Below are 14,914 nucleotides of genomic sequence, written 5' to 3'. Positions count from 1 at the left end.
GCCGCCAGCTCTGGTGGGTCTGTCCCGCCGGTGGGAGAGGACATACCCAGGGATGGTGATGGAGGAGTCTGGGACATTGGCTGAAAGGTATGATTCTGTGAGTATGATTATGTCAGGCTGTTGCTTGACTTGTCTGTTGGACAGCTCTCTCAATTTTGGCACAAGTCCTCAAATGTTAGTAAGGAGGACATTGCAGAGCCAACTAGGCTGGGTGTGCCATTGCCATGTCCAAAGTCAATGCCGGGTAGCCCGACCAGATTTAATCTTATTATTGTTTTTCATAGTGGTTTGTTCCAACTGAGTGGCCTGTTTGACCATTTCAGAGGGCAGTTAAGAGTCAACCACATTGCTGTGGGTCTGGAGTCACATATAGGTCAGACTAGGTAAGGACGGCAGATTTCCTTCCCTAAAGGACTTTGAACAATGTTAGACTAACTAGTCAAACTCCCATGGTATTGTACACAGTGACATGAATCAGTCATTCATGAAAGAAAGACTTATGAAATAATACTGAGCGGCCTACGGGTGGCACTGTCCAGGGAGAGTATAAATACTCGGGCATGGTCCCAGCTTGCGCAGGACATTCTTAACAGGAACTAGTGAAGGACACAACTAGACCTCCATGTTGTAAAACAGTTGATTAAAGCTTTGTTTAACGCTTAGACCAAGTGCCTAGTAGTTTTCTTACGTTACACAGGGAGTCAAGAAAATGTGTAGTCTTCAAGTCAAGGAGGGTTAGAGGGTGGAAAATAATTGGACATGGGTTGAGGTCGGACTGCAGAGATAGGGGATGAGAATAAGACGGAGGAGAAGATGAAATGGGGTGGAGCAGGAGGGGGAATATAGAATGGGGTGGACAAGATAGAGACTGATTGGGTGGGAAAAAAAGGAAGGTTTGAGGAGAGTGGAAAGAAAGAGAATTAAAATTTGCCATCGAATGTAAGCTGGGTTGGAGGCTAAAAGCAGTGGCTGCACTGTTGGATCTAGTGCTGCACTATTGGATCTAGTGACATAAGTACTTTAAGGAGTGGGAGGGGAGGAGAGCGGTGATGGGGAAGTGGAGGAGATGGATGAGTGTGGAGGGGTAGGGTGTGGGGAAGTGGGAGATTGGTGAGGGGGGGAAAGAAACTCAGGCAGAGCAAAAGAATGTGGAGGAGGAAAATAGGGGAAAGAAGGGGGATGATGCTGGCGGGAGGGGGAAGTGGACGCGAAGGAAGAAGTCATGGGAAGGGGAAAGAAGGCATGAGAGAAGGAGAAAGAGAGAAGAGAGGCTGCGGGAAGGGGACGGGAAGAGGGGTAAGAGGAATGGGACAGGAAGAGGGGGAGGAGGACAAGGGACAGGGTGAGGGTGAGAGGATGGGGAGAGGAGCAACATGATGGGACAGGGAAAGGGGCAGATACATTGTAGAGGCAGCTTTACCCTGTGTCTTGGCATGTTACAGCTGACCGAGGAAGATGAAATGCCTAGAGTGGGTGATTGTTAGCAAAATGCAAACTCCATAAACTCAAGGTATACCTTGAGTCTTGGGACCTTAATTTTGGATAATATGCTGTTTCTCTCGCTGTTAATTGAAGTTCTGCACTGGGCAATGCCATTCACAATGCAACTTATGACGCAAATTGTCATAACAGCTGCTACACGGATTTGACAGTAAAATTGGAGGAAGATTAATGCTTCCAGAATTTCAAACTTGGCCGTGGCTATTTCCATGTATAGGTTTGTTGTTCGTCACCAGTCTTGGTGACCACACCCCAACCCCCTCCCCACCCACCCCCTCCCCTTAATCATTCGGTCCTTGGGCTGCTGGCCTTGCCTTCAGATTGTTTTTGTAATCAGCCAATTTCTGCATCTGTTGAGCATCTTGAGCAAGACGTGCAGTGGGAGCAGATGGAGATTGCTAGTCACTTCAGCAGAACAATGGAAAACATTGCAAGAGTGACTTAAAGCCAGGCGAATATCTGATCATACAGAAAAGCAGAAGTGGCCAGCGCACTGGGCAGCCTGTGTGGTGTGAACCAAAATGGAACCAGCACTGGCACCAAGAGGCATCGGAGCAGCATGTTATAGTGAAGCAGGGTTATACATAGAGTGTACAGCACAGAAACAGGCCATTCAGCCCAACTGGTCCATGCCAGTGTCTATGCTCCACACGAGCCTCCTCCCGCCATTCTTCATCTAACCCTCTCAGCATAGCCTTCTATTCCTTTCTCCCTCATGTGTTTATCTAGCTTCCCTTTAAATGCATCTATGCTGTTCGCCTCAACTACTTGACACATGCTAACCACTCTACTTCCATATTCTCACCACTCTCTGTGTAAAGAAGTTTCACCTGAATTCTCCATTCAATTTATTAGTGACTCTCTTATATTTATGGCCCCTAATTTTGGCCTCCCCCACATGAATGTATTTGTACAATTTATTTACCAGAGGGGACTTGTGAAGAATACTTCATACTAGAAGTCATGGTGCATTGCTGAGCCATATGATAGGGTGCAAAGTATGGTGTTTCAATTTATTTTCCAAATTTTGTCGCTTTTCCCCCGACTCTCTGTCAAGTGCTGACCCACGCTGGTGCAAGCACATCTTCAGTACTTTACCCAAGTGTTCATTCATTCTTCAAGTGGGAGCCTGGACACCGAGGCCTCAATTCCGTGGAATGTCGAACCTGGCATAAGTGCTGCGATCCTCCCGCGCTGACCCCAACAAAGCCTGCGGTGCCAGCGAGCGTTCGCCTAATTGAACTAATGCCAGCGGGCGCCTGCACCTGGAGGGGTGCACCTCGGGTGCTCAGCTGCCAGAGGAGACCGCAAACTAATGTGGTAGATGTCATATACTTGGATTTTCAAAAGGCCTTTGATAAGGTACCACACGTTCGGCTCATGACAAAGGTTAGGGCACGTGGAGTCAGGGGACAAGTAGCTGAATGGATAGCAAATTAGCTAAAAAGTAGAGAATGGGGTAAAGGGTAGTTATTCAGATTGGAGGAAGGTAAAAAGCAGTGTTCCACAAGGATCAGTGCTGGGACCACTGTTATTCATAATTTACATTAATGATTTGGACTTAGGAACAAGTAACTCAATATCAAAATTTGCAGATGATACCAAACTGGGGGGTATAGCTAACACTGAGGAAGAATGCAACATAATACAAGAAGACATTAGAAAATGTGCAGACTGGGCAGTTAAGTGACAAATTAATTTTAACATAGATAAATGTGAGGTGATGCACTTTGGTAGGAAAAATTGTAACATCACCCACACCTTAGAAAATAAGAAACTGAGTGGGGTAGAAGAGCAAAGGGAGCTAGGGATACAGGTAAGGAAATCATTAAAAGCAGCATCGCAGGTCAGCAAAGCAATTCCAAATGCTAACAAAGCACTGGGATTTATTTCTAGGGGTATAGCATTCAAAAGTAGTGAAGTTATGCTAAGCTTGTGTAGGACCCTGGTCAGGCCGCTGTTAAGAGTTCTGTGCGCAGTTCTGGTCTCCATCCTTTAAAAAGGACGTAGAAACACTGGGGAAAGTGAAAAATAGATTTACAAGGATGGTACCAGAACTGAGAGATTACAGTTATCGGACAAGATTGAACAGGTTGGGGCTTTTTCCTTTAGAAAAGAGAAGATTTAGAGGTGACCCGACAGAGGTTTTTAAAATTGTGAATGGGTTGGACAGTGTAGATGTGGAAAGAATGTTTCCACTTGTGGGAGAATCCTAAACTAGGGGCCAGGAACACAAGATAGTTACTAATAAATCCAATAGAGAAATAAGGAGTCTTTACTCAGAGTGGTTAGAACGTGGGACTCGCTACCACAGGAAGTGGTTGAGGCAAATAGCTTAGATGCTTTCAAAAGGAAACTAGACGAGTGCATGAGAGAAAAGGGAATAGAAAGATATGCTGAAAGAGGCAGATGGAATGGGAGGAGACTCACGTGGAGTATAAACACCAGCACAGAGTAGTTGGGCCGAATGGCTTCTTTCTGTGCTGTATATTCGATGTAATTTTCTGTATTTCAGCTGGATGTGCGAGCCTGTTCTCACACAGCATAAACCCCCTCTCCGCTCTTGTGCCAGACAGAGATGAGTGAACTCCCACCCTAGGAGCCTCCTTCAACTGGCCACGCCCTCTCTTACCCGTTGTCCTTTTTTTGGGGGTGTTTTATTGTGAGAAATCAAACCACGTATAATATGCTATATCCATGATCTTGGTGCACAGCACAGTACAATGGAGTATTACCTGGCATTCTGGTACACACTTTTCCAATTAGTGCCTGAGCCTTATTAACAAATTGTTTGCAGGTCTATGAAAAGGCGGAGAAATTACAGCTCCCAGTGTAGCCGGTCACATTCCAGTGCTGCTCTCTGAAAACCCATTGTGCTCTCGGTGTGGGGGCGAGTCCACTGTCAGGTTAAGGCTTAGCAAGCACTGCAGCTAGTTTTACAAGTTACGACCATGACTCCTCCTAGTCACTGATTTTAACTGAGCCACATACAGGGCACTCGTACAGATGGCCGGCCTTTGGAACCCCAGGCAGCTTGAACGGTCAGCCCAGCTATCGAACGAGCATTGCAACCTGCTCACCCCAGGGAAGTACTTGGGCTTAGAGGGATATGAGGCAACCAGAAGTAGAATTTAATCAGTCGCAAGCTGCACTTTAAGCACTCTAGAAACACTCCACCAGCACTCACACCATGAACATGCAACACCACATAAACCACAAGATCAAGGCCACTGATACACTACCCACACTATAATTCACTGCATCACTTGGAATAAATTTAATCTGCCATTCTTTAACGTGCTGTCTAAAATCACACCAAAGTGAAACTAGGAAATTGGCCCAACCAATCAAAGCCACCAACCACCCCACTCCTGTAAATATGCACCATTACTTCGATAGCCCACAATAGCCAAGCACACTAGAAGGTGTGTACAATTCTCCAATGATCACCCAGACAGCTGAGGGTTGTATGCTGATGGTGCCAGCTGGTGAGCTCATGCTGTACTAATTAAAACTGTTTTTGCTGTGGTAACCTGCAGCAGAGACTTTAACCTGTCGCTTGTCCTCACCACTTCTCACAAGTCTGCTGTAAGTACAGTAGTTAGGTTCTTTATTAGCCACGCCGAGGAATCTGTGACCTTGAAATCGCTCTGTGGGATCGTTGGCATACACACACAAAGGCTAAATGTGTTTGACTGAAATTCCTGCCTTGTTTTGGCAGAGGCGATAACTCATTTATTATTAAACACCCCTGCTAAAATAGTGGAGAGAAATTTCAGGTGCAGTGAGTCAGCATATTTGTGACAGTTCGGCTCTGTGGCAGCACTCTTGCCTTAGAGTCAAGGTCGCAGGTACAAGAGATTTGAGCAGATAATCTAGGCTGGCACCGCAGTGCAGTATTGAGGGAGAGCTAGACTGTCAGAGCTGCTGTTCCTCGCATGAGATGTCCTCTCAAGTAGATGTAAAAGATCCCATGGTGCTTTTCGAAGAAGAGCAGAGGAGTTCTCCTAGTGTCCTGGCCAACATTTATTCCTCAACCAGCATCATTAAAAGCAGATTATTTGTATCTCATTGCTGTTGTGGGGCCTTTGTGCACCTATTTAAGAAAGAAAGAAAGAACTTGCATTTCTATAGCACCTTTCATAACCTCAGGACGTCCCAAAGCGCTTTACAACCAATGAAGTACTTCTGAAGAGTAGTCACTGTTGTAATGTGTAAAAGGTGGTGGCCAGCTTGTGCACAGCAAGCTCCCACAAACAGCAATGTGATAATGACCAGATAATCTGCTTTAATGATGTTGATTAAGGGATAAATATTGGCCCCAGGACACTGGGGATAACTCCCCTGCTCTTCTTTGAAATAGTGCCGTGGGATCTTTTACATCCACCCGAGAGGGCAGATGGGGCCTCGGTTTAGCGTCTCATCCAAAGGACGGCTAGTTCAGTAACTAGCCTTATTATTTATCTCAAAGAGAGAAGTGGCAGCAAGCTGTAAGTAATTCTGTTCCCCATTGTCCACAAATAATGATTTGACTCTTAAATGACCCAAGCTGCTTAACATTCCACTCCGGTACACGGCCATACCCGCAATCAACCCGTACTCACAATTCTGGGTGTCTTGAGACATGTGTAGGTACACAATGGCCTAGAAATTCAGTGGCGCCCCGTTTGGGGCGCCAAGCTCGCCTGGGCGCCGGAATTACCGCTGCGAGCGGAGCCACTAGCGCCATCCCGATATTCAGTTTCAGCGCCCCAAACGGAAGCGGGCTGCTACTCGAGGCTCCCCGCGTCCCGCTTGGGGTGCTGAAACTGATTATCGCAGCGCAACGTGCCGCAGCGCCACACGCTGCGCCACGGCACGCTGCGGTACTGCAGGCCTTCCTCCCACTGTTAAGGGGGAGGTGCCTGCAACAGCGCGAGCCCCGCTCGCGAGTGCCGGCAAATGAGTCCGGCACCAAGGAGAAGTGCCGGGCTCTCGGGAAACAGCTGGCAGTGCCGCGGGGTGGGGGTGCTGGCAGGCGGCTGCCGAAAAAGCGGCCGCCCCGCACCTCCACCTTAATTTGCGCCACTACCGCCACAGGTAGGCCCTGTGAACCGGTCGCGATTTGCGACCGGCGTTAAAGAGGCGGGCGCGACCAAATATGGTGATCGGGGCAGGAGCGGGGCGCTGCGCACACCGATGACGTCATCGGTGGCGGCACAGCGCTACAGGCTAACGCCGCCATTAGCGCCCCGCTAAATATCGCGGGAGGTGTGGCCAGTGGCGCTAAAGCCACTGAGTGCCCTCTTTGGGCGCTAACTGGTGGCGCAGCCCACTGAATTTCTAGGCCAATGTCTTTTAGGTTGGCTTCATTATGGAATGCAGTAGGGCAAGATCGTTATTCTGTTGTAAAGAATTGGTTTGCGATTTTGTTACACATAGCAAGCAGAGGAAATGATGCCCTGTTGTGGGTTGAGTGCCCATTTCAGACACCCTTCAACACATTGAAAGTCCTATTGCAAACGCCTCTGGGTGTTTGCAATCCTGAACACACCCACATATCCCAGGAAGGCCAATGAGGTGTCCAAACACAATAGCAAAACAGCACCCCTTCCCCTTCGCCCGGCACCTTCCCGTGCAAGCACAGGAGATGCAACACATGCCCTTATACCTCCCCCCTTCCCACTGTCCAGGGCCCCAAACACCCCTTCCAGGTGAAACAGTGATTTACTTGTACTTCTTGCAATTTAGTATACTGTATTCGCTGCTCACGATGTGGTCCCTTATCTGAGGAAGGATGTTCTTGCCATGGAGGGAGTGCAGCGAAGATTCACCAGGCTGATACATGGGATGGCAGGAATGACGTAGGAAGAGAGATTGAGTCGATTAGGCTTATATTCGCTGGAGTTTAGAAGAATGAGAGGGGATCTCATTGAAATTTATAACATTCTAACAGGACTAGACAGACTAGATGCAGGAAGGATGTTCCCGATGGCGGGGGAGTCCAGAACCAGGGGTCACAGTCTAAGGATAAGGGGTAAGCCATTTAGGACTGAGATGAGGAGGAATTTCTTCACCCAGAGAGTGGTGAACCTGTGGAATTTTCTACCACACAAGGCAGTTGAGGCCAACTTATTAAATATATTCAAGAAGGAGTTGGATATATTTCTTAAGCCTAAAGGGATCAGGGGATATGGGGAGAAAGCAGGGACAGGGTACTGAGTTTGGATGATCAGCCATGATCTCATTAAATGGCGGAACAGGCTTGAGGGGCCGAATGGCCTACTCCTGCTCCTATCTTCTATGTTTCTATGTCTCCTCTACATTGGGGAGACCAAACGCAGATTGGTTGACCGCTTTGCGGAACACCTCCGTTCAGTCTGTAAGGGGGATCCCGAGCTTCCGGTCGCCTGTCACTTTAATTCACCGCTCCACTCCCACTCCGACCTCACTGTCCTCGGCCTCTTGCGTTGTTCCACTGAAGCTCAACGTAAGCTCGAGGAACAGCACCTCATCTTTCGATTAGGCACTTTACAGCCCTCTGGACTCAACAAAGAGTTCAACAATTTCAGATCATAACCTCGGCCCCTATCAATATATATTTTTTATCCACACTTTTTGTTTGTGCTTCTTTTTTTTTCCACATGGAAGCTGTCTTCCATTCTGCCAGTGCAATCCACACTCCATCTAGAGCCACCCTTTGTTTCTTAAACTGTCCCATTACCATCTCCTCTTGCCTTGAATATCTCTTAATGCCTCTTTTCTTCTCCTGCCTTCTATCCTATCACAGACCTTCCCTTTTGTTCTTTCATCCCCTCCCCCATTCCCCAGCCCCTAAACTTGCTTTAAAATCTGTTCCATTTCCTGCTATTTTCCAGTTCTGACGAAGGGTCATCGACCTGAAACGTTAACTCTGTTTCTCTCTCCACGGATGCTGCCTGGCCTGCTAAGTTTTTCCAACGTTTTCTGTTGTTATTTGAGGTGTCCAAACAGTTGCCTTGAAAAACACAACCTAAAATTAATGTCAGTAAGAGTTTTGCGACCCATTGATAAGGCGGTAAAGAAAGGGCAAAATGTATGAAAAGCACGTTGGCTGTGAATACCCTCTTCTATCCAGGCTTACGTTGCCCTGTTTTATTTCCAAATATTTCGCTCTGTACTTGAATCTTGGCGCAAAGAACAACTTGGAGAAAAAGCTATCAACTCAGATGTGTCAAGACTTTTGAAGACTGGCTGCTGTGTTCAGAGCTGTCAACGTGGGGGAACTGTTGGGGAATGAGATTTACGATTAGAAAGAGACGCCGATTGCCAACTCATTTAAAAAATATTTAAGTTGTGTTTGTTTCCCATTGTGACACACTTTGATGTATGTCTTTGAAACCACATTGAGTGAGGCTCAATTGGTCTGGACATCACCGACGTGAACGGAGGAAGTGTTAGTGCTGATATCTTTACCAGTGAGTGTAGATGGTCATGTGGTTGAGATTCCATTTAATTGCTCTTTCAGAGAACTTTACAGCCTGGACTTATTTAAGGACACCGGGCACTATCTTTACTTGCCCAGTCCAGATATCAGAAAGTCACGTCGAGAATTGTGTGTAGTTGGATTTGACTTGAGCCTCTAGACAAAAGATTTTTAGTGAAGTCCTGAGATTTCTAACGAATTGATGGTGTGCTGCTCCGTGGGAGGAGGGGGAGTGAAGTTCTGACTGACTGCTTTGAGTTTCCTCTCGACAGATGCAGAAATGCTTGTTGTTCACCTTCTGGATGATTAGATCATTGTGAATGAGACAATTTCTGTTGTGATCTCATCTGTCTGTAATCTGACTACTAAAAATGATCACTTTAATTTTTCTTTTTTTCTGTTGCCAGTTGGGTTTAGAGTTTGGCTTTCCATGCGTAGCATTGCAAAATAAAAAAAATAAAAAATCCTGTTCTGGTTGAATTAAAGGACGCTGGAGTTTCCAAACTTTGACATGCCGTTCTGCTGATCTCCCAAATTTTGCAAATGGTTCAAAGTTCAGGGGGAAAGAAAATATCAACTCAATCAAAATCACACAGCATTTGAGATATTGGTGAACAAGAAGGCGATTGATTTGGTGTGCCTAGGTGCGAAGAGTAGGTTGTCGGCTTTGTCACTAGAATGACAGAACTTCACAGCACAGAAGGCAACCATTTACCCCCTCATCCCATTCCCCTGCTCTTTCCCCATATTCTTCAATTCTTCCCAAATATTTATCTATTTACCTTTCCAAAGCGATGATGGATTTTGCTTCCTCTGCCATTTATGGCAGTGCATTCCCTGTCCTCTATATAAAAAATTCCTGATCCTCCTCTTTGTTATATTGTTGGTGATCTTAAATTCATGCCCTCTCGTTACTGACAAATGGAAATAGTTTTTTTTCTACTGATTTACCTCATCAAAATCCCTCATAATTCCGAACACCTCTATCAGATCTTCTCTTAATCTCCTTTCTTCTAATGAAAAGAGCCCCAGAATCTCTGGTCTTTCCTCATAACTAAATCCTCATCCCCTGGTATCATCGTATCCCCAGCAGCAGGAATCCAGGCTCCAACCCAAGCACAGGCCCAAGATCCACAAACAGGACTGCCCTGGTAGACCCATCGTTTCAGCCTGTTCTTGCCCCACGGAACTTATCTCTTCCTATCTTGACTCCATCTTTTCTCCCCTTGTCCAGTCTCTTCCCACCTACATCCGCGACTCTTCGGACGCCCTCCGCCACTTTAACAGTTTCCAGTTTCCTGGCCCCAACCGCTTCCTTTTCACCATGGACGTACAATCCCTCTACACCTCCATCCCCCACCCGGATGGCCTGAGGGCGCTCCGCTTCTTCCTTGAAGAGAGGCCCGACCAGTCCCCATCCACCACTACCCTCCTCCGCCTGGCTGAACTTGTTCTCACATTGAACAACTTCTCACACACAGAATCACACAGAATCCCCACAGTGCAGATAGAGGCCATTTCGGCCCATCGAGCCTGCACCGACACATATCCCACCCTATCCCCGTAACCCCACGTATTTAATCCCCTAACACTAAGGGTCAATTTATCATAGCTAAATCAACCTAACCCGCACATCTTTGGATTGTGGGAGGAAACCGGAGCACCCGGAGGAAACCCACGCAGACACAGGGAGAATGTGCAAACTCCACACATACAGTCGCCCGAGGCCGGATTTGAACCCGGGTCCCTGGTGCTGTGAGGTAACAGTGCTAACCACTAAACTAACTCCACTCATTTTCTCCAAATCAAAGGTGTTGCCATGGGTACCCGCATGGGTCCTAGCTATGCCTGCCTTTTCGTGGGCTATGTGGAACAATCTTTGTTCCAGTCCTACTCGGGTCCCCTCCCTCACCTCTTTTTCCGATACATTGATGACTGTATCGGTGCCGTTTCCTGCTCTCGTCCCGAACTGGACAATTTCATTCACTTTGCCTCCAATTTCCACCCTTCCCTCACCTTCACATGGTCCATCTCTGACTCTTCCCTTCCCTTCCTCGACTTCTCCGTCTCCATCTCTGGGGATAGGTTATCGACCAATATTCACTACAAGCCCACTGACTCCCACAGCTACCTGGACTACACTTCCTCCCACCCCGCTTCCTGTAAGGACTCTATTCCATTCTCCCAGTTTCTCTGTCTCCGCCGTATCTGCTCCGACGATGCCACCTTCCACACCAGTGCTTCAGACATGTCTTCCTTTTTCTGCAACCGAGGATTCCCCTCTACCGTGATTAACACTGCCCTCGACCGTGTCCGTTCTATCTCCCGCACTTCTGCCCTCACCCCTGCCCCTCCCTCCCGGAACCACGATAGGGTTCCCCTTGTCCTCACCTTTCACCCCACCAGCCTCCACATTCAACGGATCATCCTCCGGCATTTCCGCTACCTCCAAAGTGATCCCACCACCAAACGTATCTTCCCCTCCCCTCCCCTTTCAGCATTCCGCAGGGACCGCTCCCTCCGAGACACCCTAGTCCACCCCTCTATCACCCCAAACAACCCTTCCCCTTCGCCTGGCACCTTCCCGTGCAAGTGGAGGAGATGTAACATCTGCCCCTATACCTCCCCCCTTCCCACTGTTCAGGGCCCCAAACACCCCTTCCAGGTGAAACAGCGATTTACTTGTACTTCTCGCAATCTAGTATACTGTATTCACTGCTCACGATGCGGTCTCCTCTACATTGGGGAGACCAAACGCAGATTGGGTGACCGTTTTGCGGAACACCTCCGTTCAGTCTGTAAGGGTGACCCCGAGCTTCCGGTCACCTGTCATTTTAATTCAACGCTCCATTCCCACTCGGACCTCACCGTCCTTGGCCTCTTGTATTGTTCCACGGAAGCTGAACGTAAATTCGAGGAACAGCACCTCATCTTCCGATTAGGCACTCTGCAGCCGTCTGGACTCAATATCAAGTTCAACAATTTCAGATCATAACCTCGGCCCCTATTTCATTTTTTCTTGTAATTTTTCCACTCCTTTCCCCCCCCCCCTTTCCTTTTGTTTCGCTCTCACACCTGGCAGCTATCCCTTGCCCTGCCAGTACACTTTACACCCAATCTCAGCCTATTACCATCTCGTCTAGCTTCTAACACCTTTCATTGTCTCTTTTTTACTTCTTTTGTTTCTTTTATTCTTTTGTCCGATCGCAGCCCTGCCTCCGATCCATCTTTTCTTTCCAGTTTTGAAGAAGGGTTCGACCCGAAACGTCAACTCAAATTTCTGTCCACGGATGTTGCCTGACCTGCTGAGTTTTTCCAGCATTTTCTGTTGTTATTTCGGATTTCCGACATCCGCAGTATTTTGCTATCGTACAGGCCCCAAAGCCCCCAGGTGAGTCCTACTTCAGCTGTGGGGGGGCTGGCTGCGATGCCTGCTCTCACACAGTGTGCCAGCTCTACACTCCCTCACCCCCGCCACCCACCCACCCGGCACCTTCAAGTGAGGTTGCAATCCTTTTTCAAGGCAGACTTTGTTGGACGATGATGTTTTGTGGTTCTTTGATAATATCACAGCTGGTCCCATCTGCCCGAGTCAGGCAGTGAGAATGTGGCAGCGTTGAGTGTTTAAATCAGATCAGACACGCCTCTTAATTACTGTTGCCCTTTTTAAACATGTCCTTTATTCTATTTCAATGATGAGAGTTTGAACTGTTTTTCAATAAAATCACTGTTTGATTTTGCTCATTGACATAAAGGACAGTCCAAGAAATACGAGTACATTTTTATCCGATTAATGCCCGCCTTTACTTTTATGTCAATAATAAGGCAGAGGACAACACAGGAAAACATGCAACCTAGCGTGTGGCACATACAGGACAACACACAGCCTGGCGTGTGCCACATACAGGACAGCACCCAGCTTGGCGTGTGCCACACACAGGACAACACACAGCCTGGCGTGTGCCACACACAGGACAACACACAGCCTGGCGTGTGCCACATACAGGACAGCACCCAGCCTGGCGTGTGCCACATACAAGCAAATAGCTGGAGAGCATCATTTATGGGATAACACACAAGCTGATGTGTCACATACAGGAAAATGCATGTCTGGTGTGCATCACATTGGGCTCTCACATGTTTGTGGCATGTCACGAGCAATGTTCCCTCTAAGGTCGGCTGGGCCCGCGCAGCCTGGGACTGCCTTTCTCAATGTTACATTTTGCGCATGCGCGAAACTGTGAATGGGCCGTGCACCCAAACAAAATTAGGGGGAACATTGGTCACAAGTGGGTCGAGTGCATTATGTGAGAGTTAACAGGCTGCAGTGCATTGCACACCTGGAATAATGCCCAGGTTGGCGGGCATTATGTATAGGTTAACGTAAGGCCTGGCCAGCTCTCCCATCAGCAGCAGCAGTAATCCACCACTAACCAAAATAAAAGCTGAAACTATCCAGCGAGGCCATCAGACAGAAAAAAAGCCAACACGGCCTTAACAAGGAGCTGTACGGGGGCGACGTGGAACTCATTCGGCATAGTCTCTACCTAGTTCAGAGGTGGTCCAGGCCTATAGAACAAACCTGCCAACATTCAGCCCCTCTAGCCTGTTCCGCCATTCTATTAAATCATGGCTGTTCTGTATCTCAACTTCATTTACCCGCCTTCTCTCCGTAGCCATTGATATCCTTACCCAACAAAATTCTATCAATCTCAGTCGTGACAGTTTCAGTTGACTCAGCATGCACAATTGTTTGGGGGCGAGAGTTCCAGATTTCCACCACGCCTTGTGTGAACTAAGGCTGCTTGATTTCACTCCCGACTGGCCGAGCTCTACTTATTATGTCTGGTCCCATTCAAAGAATTGCTGGTATCAAAATATCACCTGCTGCAGCCGGGGTTGCTCCACTGAGGCAGGTTGTTGAGGCAGCACAGAGGGACTCTCGCTGCGAATCTAACTGATGTCATCGTTCTGGGAACAATTGAATCTGACACTGGCTGCAAAAAGGTCTCGAGCATTCTGTGCCCAAACACTGATGTGGCTTTTCTTGATTGGCATATGGACCCAAAAATATTCTTTTTAAAAAAGCAATTTGTTTATTTTTTTTGGGAAATGTTTTTGTCGTGTGATTTCAGTAGAAATGTAATTGAAGCAGTAATGGGCACCGATTCTGAAATATTCCAGGTTATGATGCATTCTTTGCCGACACCGTCATTCCTTGTTTAATTTTTGCATTTCGTCAGCAAAATCAAACTCACCTGTTCTCTTTGCGGTTCAGCGCTGAAACCAGTGTGTTTATATCTTGCCCCTTCTTCCTACTAATGATTTTATTCACACATGCATGGTGCGCGTGTGCAACTGAGGGGGATGGGGGGTGTGGGTGGGGGGGTAGGGGGAGAGAAGGGAAACTGTGCAAGATCTGCAGAGTCACCAGATGCAGCTGCAGGTAGTGCCGATGTAAAGTGGTTGCACTCTCGGCTCGTACTCCTCGTCTGCTAATCAAGGTGAGGGAGGTCAGTGCTGTGGAATGGAATAATTTCCCATTTTAGAACATCGAATATCAGCAACAAACATTCCCAGGGAGCACAGGTTAATTGCGGAGTGAAATGCTTACACTGTACCCTAACAGGGGTCCTCAGGCCCAAGCTCAGAAGAGACCCCCTACAGTATCAATGGATACTTCCTATGTTTGTCATCCTTGTGACCGCTCGGAGTGACATTAACAAGTTGTTGCCAACTTTGGAGCAGTTTTGTACTGTGTGTCCATACCCATGGAGCTAGGTTGAAACTGCTCCAAGCTCGTTTGATTTAAGACCCTTATAGCTGGCAGAAATGGAGACCTCCATTGCTTCATTCAAACTCCGGCCCTAGAGAAGGACATTGTGTCAACTTAATGCAGCTACTCACCCATTTATAATTCAGAAAGAATTTGGTTAATGTGAAGTGCAAAGCTCTTCCGTTTCCTGAGCT

General features: G+C 47.6%; 1 protein-coding gene across 1 annotated transcript in view; it reads left to right on the top strand.

Annotated features, from left to right (window-relative positions):
- LOC147101676 (hemicentin-1-like) overlaps positions 1 to 14,914 on the top strand; it is a 395,279-nt gene that overhangs the window by 121,292 nt on the left and 259,073 nt on the right. The window lies entirely within an intron of this gene.

Source organism: Somniosus microcephalus, chromosome 23 (genome assembly GCF_052327205.1).
Source record: "Somniosus microcephalus isolate GS21.2 chromosome 23, FLI_Smic_1.0, whole genome shotgun sequence".
NCBI classification, from domain to species: domain Eukaryota; kingdom Metazoa; phylum Chordata; class Chondrichthyes; order Squaliformes; family Somniosidae; genus Somniosus; species Somniosus microcephalus.
The sequence above is the reverse complement of the archived record's forward strand: the minus strand, read 5'-3'. Positions and strand labels throughout refer to the sequence as shown.